General features: G+C 50.1%; 1 protein-coding gene across 5 annotated transcripts in view; it reads left to right on the top strand.

Annotated features, from left to right (window-relative positions):
• The first annotated feature begins 6,593 nt into the window (after positions 1-6,593).
• The window catches only part of RNF144A (ring finger protein 144A), a 115,061-nt gene continuing 114,656 nt past the window's right edge, over positions 6,594-6,998 (top strand). For all 5 annotated transcript variants that reach the window (XM_060027151.1, XM_060027150.1, XM_060027149.1 and 2 more), the window contains exon 1: positions 6,594-6,747. The gene's annotated coding sequence lies outside the window, so the exon portion shown is untranslated. The remainder of the gene's footprint in view (positions 6,748-6,998) is intronic.

Below are 6,998 nucleotides of genomic sequence, written 5' to 3'. Positions count from 1 at the left end.
GTTTGCACTGAACTGACCTGTTGCAGTCAGCTCAGGTGGCCATAATAATACACCTTAAATAACAGACATTTATTTCTCACAGTTCTGGAGGCTGGAAGTCCAAGACCAAGGTGCTGGCTGACTGTGTGCCGGGTAAGCCGTTCCTGCTGCCCTCACGTGGCAGAGACCACCGGTCGGTAACACTGGGGAGGACTCGCCTGGGCTCCAGGCTCTGGGAGGGGGGTATTCCCTCTGCCTCCCCACCTCCCGGGACACCCAGACTCAGCAACTCCAGGTATTGCTTGGTTGTTATTTGTTTGTTTGCTTGAGTCTGTGGAGCCTTCTCTTGATGATTAGATGTTCTAACTGTGCATCTTCTTTCAGGGAAATGAGACGTGGCCTTACCCTGAGATCCTGTGATAAGAAAAAGTTCTCAGAAATGCAGCCGGGCATCCAGCATTCATACACAGATATGGAATAAGACAGGGAGGAAAGGGGAAGACAGAGAATTGCTACAGACCTTCATACACATGCAGGATGGGGACGGAGGAAGAGGAAGCTGCATTCTTTCATCCCAACATGGAACCATGGTGTCAGAGCCATGGACACCACGAGAGTGAGGAAAGTATGAGAGCTCGGGTCAGGCCCAAAGGCTGATGACCTAACGACACCAAAGGCAACAGCAGTGAACTGAGGTCTGAAATATGAGGAGAAGTTTCCCAGCTTGTCCGGGGTTGGAGAACTTAAAGAGATTGAATCATCTCCTTAACATAAAGGATCCTTAAAATCATAGCAGAATAAAAGTTAAATACAAAGAAATCAAATGGTTCTTAGAGACAAACAGAAACAAGAATCTCCAAAGGGGTCTCCAGGTCTGTTTAGGTCCAGAAAGGGTCTTTGCAGCCACGGTTCTATTCTTACTCCCATGGTCCCTCAGAACTGTCCATCCACAGGTGGTACCCAAGGCCCCGTGGATCCTGGCTGTCCAGGACCCACCCTCCACCCTCATTTCTGGTAGACAAACCCACTGCCTCGCCCAACCAGTTGACCCCGCCTGATGTGTCCTGGTTCTCCCCTCTGTGGCTGTGCTGGGGCTCTTCCCGCTGTTCACTATGTCCGGGTCAGCTCTCTGGGAGGCAGGCTCTGCCTTGGATGTTTCCTGGCAGGGAATGCTCTCTGAATGGCTCTCATAGGGAGTGGGGAGAAGAGGGCCTGGGAGGAGGTTGCAATAGAGCTTCAGCTGATGGGACTTGGCTGGGACCCTTCAGGACTGTGCCAAATTAATGCAGTTGAGCAGGCCTTTAACTCCCAATGGACCAATGATTGGAAGCACTGCCTCCAGACATTTGGGTGAGGCAGCTTCCTTTGGCAGAGGAGAATTCCCAGGAAGTGAGCTGTCAACACCCCCTCACTCCAGGCAGCTTGGGGAGTGAGTGCTGCCTGGAAACATGGTTCCATGGTAGGATGGAAGAGCGCAGGTTCTATAGGCGGGTCTGTGCAAAGGCACTGCTGCATCGACCTGTCAGATCTCACCCAAACCCTGTCCACTGGACGGAGCTCATGTCCTGTTCCCCTCTCAGCCTTTATTGTAAACCTTTAAGACATTATACCACATGGCCACACACATGAGGAATGAGCTCCGGGCACCACAATCTCTGTTCTGATTCTCACCTGATTTCCTCACGGTGTTGCCTTTCTGCCTCTCTGATACCTCCATTCCTTCCAGGTTCCCATATTCTCTGGTTCCTGGCCACCTGCCTCAAACATGCTCTCACATCTAAGACTTGATGACTCATTCTACTTACCTGGGACTGCACATTGACTCTCCTTAAGACCCACAGTGCATTACTGTGACTCGACAGCAAGTCTAGAACGAAGGCATTAGTAAGTGTAGGCTAGGTTTCCATAGCTTAACACGTGCAAGTGTACATTCTTCTGGGAATTACCAGAAGAATCACCTAACAGGAGGTAACCCAGGAACCCAGACTGATTTCACTGTAGGGTCCAACCGTCTCACTAGGTGCCTGTGTGCTCAATGTGATGGGGCCAGGCCAGGCCAGTTAGAGGTCTTGAAATTCTTCTCTCTGCCTCAGCTCAGAAGTGACAGTCCTGTGCACAGTCTGGTGAACAAAATGAGTCACATGCCCCCTCCTACCTGCAAGGGGCTGGGAGATGTGGGGAAGTACGTAGATATTTAGTGAGCATCAAATGTCTGCCCACAATTAAGTCCATCTAATGTTGAATATAACAGTCATTCCTTCAGAACTGGAAAAGCCTTTTAAAATTCTGTCAAGCCACAAGGGTCAGATCCCATTGATTGTTCTAGAAAAGCAATATAATAAAACATGAAAATAACTGGATCAGCCAAGAACCTTGAGTAATAGTACCGTGGGTGTCACCAACTGGCAGCGATCTTGGGACCTTCAAGGGCCACTTTAAACCTCAGTGTTTCTATGTGTGAAATGAAAAGATGAGATTAAACTTTCTCTCTGGTCTAAACGTCTGCGTAGAACCTATGGCCTTTGCATCTGAGCCATATAGAAGTACAAGGTAGCAGAGAGTCCTGGAAGACAAGATTTATCTGTTTCTTTCGACAAATATTTATTAAGTGCCCAGAACTTGTTCTTACTGTGCTGGGGTTGGTGGTGAACAAGACAGAAAATGATTTTACTTTCTGAGAGAGTGCCAGAAAACTATCTTTACTTTTTTATTAACATGGTAGCCTTCTTGCTTATTAGCATGTACTTTATCACTTTGGTATGACATTTTTATTTTTGTTATGAAATTATTCTCTAAATCGTAGTCACCCATGGGCACTTTCTAGCTACTTGTATTAGTGTGCTAGGGCTGCTGAAACAAAGTACTATGGGTTGAGTGGCTTAAACAAGAGAAATTTATTTTCTCACAGTTTTGGAGGCTAGAAGTCTGAGCTTAAGGGACCGGCCAGGTCGGTTCTTCCTGAGGGCTGAGAGGGAGAATCTGTTCCAGGCCTTCTCCTGGCTTCTGGGGCTTAGCTGGAATCTTTGGTGATGCTTAGTTTGTGGAGGCATCACCTCATCTCTGCCTTCATGTTCCCATGGCGTCCTCCCTGTGTGCCTGTCTGTCTCAAAATTTACCCTTTGTATGAGGACACCAGTTGTATTGGATTAGGGCCCACTCTTCTCCAGTACGACTTCATCTGCAACAACCCTATTTCCATATAAGGTCATATCAGGAGGTGGCGGAGGTTAGACCTTCAACCTATGAATTTGGGGGACACAATTCACCCCTAGCAGTGCTGTTGTTAAGTGATTGCAAGGATGAATTTCCCCTTCACTTGTACTTTCTTTCCTGAAGTTCTGTTTTTCTTCCTTAAGCTATCATGCTTTTTTTTTTTTTTTTTTTTTTTTTTTTGGTACACGGGCCTCTCACTGCTGTGGCCTCTCCCGTTGTGGAGCACAGGCTCCAGACACGCAGGCTCAGTGGCCATGGCTCACGGGCCCAGCCGCTTCGCGGCATGTGGGATCTTCCCGGACCGGGGCACGAAACCGTGTCCTCTGCATCGGCAGGCGGACTCTCAACCACTGCGCCACCAGGGAAGCCCCATGCTTTGTTTTTTTGACCACACACTTTATTGTGATGGTAAGGCAGTTTTGCTTTTTTGCATTTTCTCTCCACGTGTTCTGGGAAAATACCTGGAGCCTTGCACTTTTTCTAGCTCCAGGGGTCTTTGTACAGCAGAAGGCAGAGCTGCCTGAAGACAGCCTCTCCGGGCTCCTTATGCGGATGCTCCACCTGCGGAAGAGATTATTTGGGACATCTAGGCTGGGAAGGAAAGAGAAGAGGTCTTTGTGGGAAGGGAGGCAGGGGTGGGACGATGAAAGCTTTCCCAAGAAGCCCCGAGAACGGCAGAGACTTGGCATCACCCTGCGAGGTGGGGAACATCTCAGTTTCCTGTGTACCTGGAAGAGAAGCTGAGCACAGCCTGCTTGCAAGGGACTGCAGGGCTTGGAGAAGGGACTGCTGGATGGACAGGGTGACGGGCTGAAGAGGACAGGTTACATCCATATCTCAGCACTGTAAAATCCCCCAGATTCCTGTGCGCCTCTAGGGGGAGAGAAATAGAACAACAACTGGCATTCTGATTACTTGCTGCTCTAGAAATGAGGAATTGAATTTAAGTTAATTTTAAAAATTAAAGAAATGTGAATTTTCTGTACTTTCAGAATGTGTGATTATGAATTCATACAAACTCCATTGTCTAAAATTGTTCTGTTTTCAGCCACCAGTGTGAATCTTGAGCTTTGCTCAATTTTCTATGTAAAGGAGGAACTTCATGATGGACTTCCATTTCTCCAGCCTCTGGACCATTTATTTACTGTGGCACTGATTCCCTGGCCTGTAACCATCTAGCACAGAATCTTGCCCTTAGTAGGTAATCAAAAAGGGGCTTGTACAGAGAGGGAATGATGAGTCACATTGCCCACAGGCACAAACGCTTAGCAACAAAGGGCATTTTTTAAAGTGATCTTGACCTGACAAACCTCTGGGTGAGATGGCTGAGAGCCCTGACCTGTGCAGAGGGTCAGTCGGAGAGAAAACCAACCAGTGATGGGTGGACGTGACCTTGAGAGACATTGGAAAGAACCAGGAAGGTTGCTCAGTGGCACAGCTCAGAGCAGATGACTCTAGTCTTTATTTATTGAGCACTTACTATGCTCAAGGCCCTCTGGGAAATTCCATGCAAAATTACTTCATTGCTGTTCTACAGAATCTCACGACCTAATAAAATCAGGCAGTAAATATCCAAAGCATGAAGTCTAAGAGATGCCATGATCAGCATATTATATAACTTCAGACTCCTGGAGGTGGGGAAAGCAGTGATGGATTGGGAAGACTTCACAGAGAAAAACGACATTTGAGATGCAGTGTATGGCCTGCTGCAAACTGTATTGTCAATGATGGTGTCCTTTTTCCCCATCTTCCCGACAAAAATTATGTTAACAAAGACAAACAAACAAACATGGGAATGAAGTCTCACACACACACACACACACACACACACACACACATCACTGCTTAAGGACTCAGTGACTCAGTTGGGTAAGCAGTTGGCTTTGCACCTCAGCCCTCTTCCTGCCAGCCCTCCCCCCATCCCCATTCCCATGCCCCTGCTAACCATACAAACATCTGCATCTCAGTATGGGCCCATTCATCCTCCTTCCTGCTATTTGCTGTCATCCTTTCATTCATTTAATCATTCATTCATAAGCAGTATTGCACCAGTACGTTCCTGGTACCACAACCAGTGTATAGAAGGGGTGAACCTATTTTCTGTGAAGCTCAGGCCTTTATGCAGAATCATTTTCATCTTCTGGTGAGAGGCTGGAGTAACCAAGTGTTGTTAGAATTCTTCCCATTGTGCCTTTTCCTTGAAAGATGACATTTGTACAAAGAATTAGACAAAGGCATCAGAAGTGCTCATTCATATTTGGGGAGGAAAAATATTTACTGGAATAACTTCTCAATGTAGATGAGAAGATTTATTATGATTATGATTTTTAAAAAGACGGTTATGTAGTAGAGGAAGACAAATGATGCGGTGTCAAGATAGTTAAGAATTTTGTAGTTTGGGGAAAAATGAGACAAATAACAGCTAAGGATTATGGAATCCTTACAATTTTCCAGTTATGCTGAGATTGCTTTATGCATATTTGCCTTATTAACCCCTGCCAAGATCTCGATGACCATCTGTATTTTTCAGATAAGAAAATCAAAGCACAGAGAAGTTAAGTAACTTGCTTAAGGTCACTGGGCCCGTAGGTGATGGCATTAGAATTCGTGTTGAAGAAAGCTATGGTGGTGGGTTTTCCCATACTTCTGGAGAAAAGAGTCTGTCTATTGAAGGAGGCATTCTTTCATACGCACCAATAGGTTTTGTTCAGATACGCATGCCTGAGACATATAATTTAGCACTGGTGCAACTTCCAGCTACTAGAGGGAGTGGCAAAGAGAAATCTTACAGGAAAATTCTACCTTCAAAGATCTTTGGCTCTAACAAGCTAGAAACCCTAAGCATAGGAAGTAAACTGCTGTGCCTGGATCTCGGGAATCCCCAGAAGGAAGGACCAGACAACTTGCCTCCAGTTCTCCGTCCGTCCAAGCAATCAGGTAGTGGGATGCAAAGACATTTCACGTGACGCTGGCGTGGAAAGGCCCTCAGCCTTCATCTCAATGTCCCCACATGCCGGGGCATCGAGCCCAGGTTCTGGGAGCCCCGATCTGCTCTGAGGCAGTGCTCTTTGTATCACCCGCGCTAAGAGTGTTTTGGGATCACCCATTTCTCTCCTGTTTTGCTGATCGTTTCTTCCCGGCGCATCGGCATCTGGGGCAGTCTTCTGGCTGCCGCCGGACGACATGCCCTGTGTGCCTCTTGGCGGCGTGAGGTCCGGGTGGTCCTCGGGCACCGGGTTTCCCTGCGGGCCTGCGCGGCCCAGGGCGGGGCGCGGCGGGCGGGCGGCAGGGGGCGCTGCGCGCCGGACGGGGGCGCTCGGGCCGAGCCTGTGCTCCCCGCGTCTTTGTGCCACTCGGCGCCGCCGCCCACTCTCCCCCCGCGGGCCGTGCGCCCCGGCTGGAGGGCGGACGGGAATAAAGGGCAACTCCGGGCGCGGCGGCGGACGCGCAGCGCGGACACCCGGCCCCGGACCGCGGACACAGGCACGGCGCGCGGAGCCCCGCCCGTGGCCGAGCAGGAGCGGCGGCCCCGGGGCCCCTGCCGCGCGGGACCAGGTGGGTGACGCGCGTCCCCTTTGTGTCGGCCTCGCGGGAGCCGGGCGCGGCCGAGGGGCCCGAGAGAGGTGGCCGTGCCGAGCCGGCCTCGGGCGCCGGGATCGGGCAGGGGCGAGGGCCGGTCCGCGCCCAGGGTGCCACCCTGGCCCTGCCCCTCGGTGGCTCCGGTGCCGCGGCCCCTTCGGGACCCCGCCCGCCTCCCCGGTCCGCCGGCTCTGCAGCGCCGCGTCCCCGCGCTCCGGCCGGTCCCG

This window comes from Delphinus delphis, chromosome 12, assembly GCF_949987515.2.
Source record: "Delphinus delphis chromosome 12, mDelDel1.2, whole genome shotgun sequence".
In the NCBI taxonomy this organism is placed as follows: Eukaryota; Metazoa; Chordata; class Mammalia; order Artiodactyla; family Delphinidae; genus Delphinus; species Delphinus delphis.
Note: the sequence above shows the minus strand (reverse complement) of the source record. Positions and strands in the feature narration are given on the sequence as shown.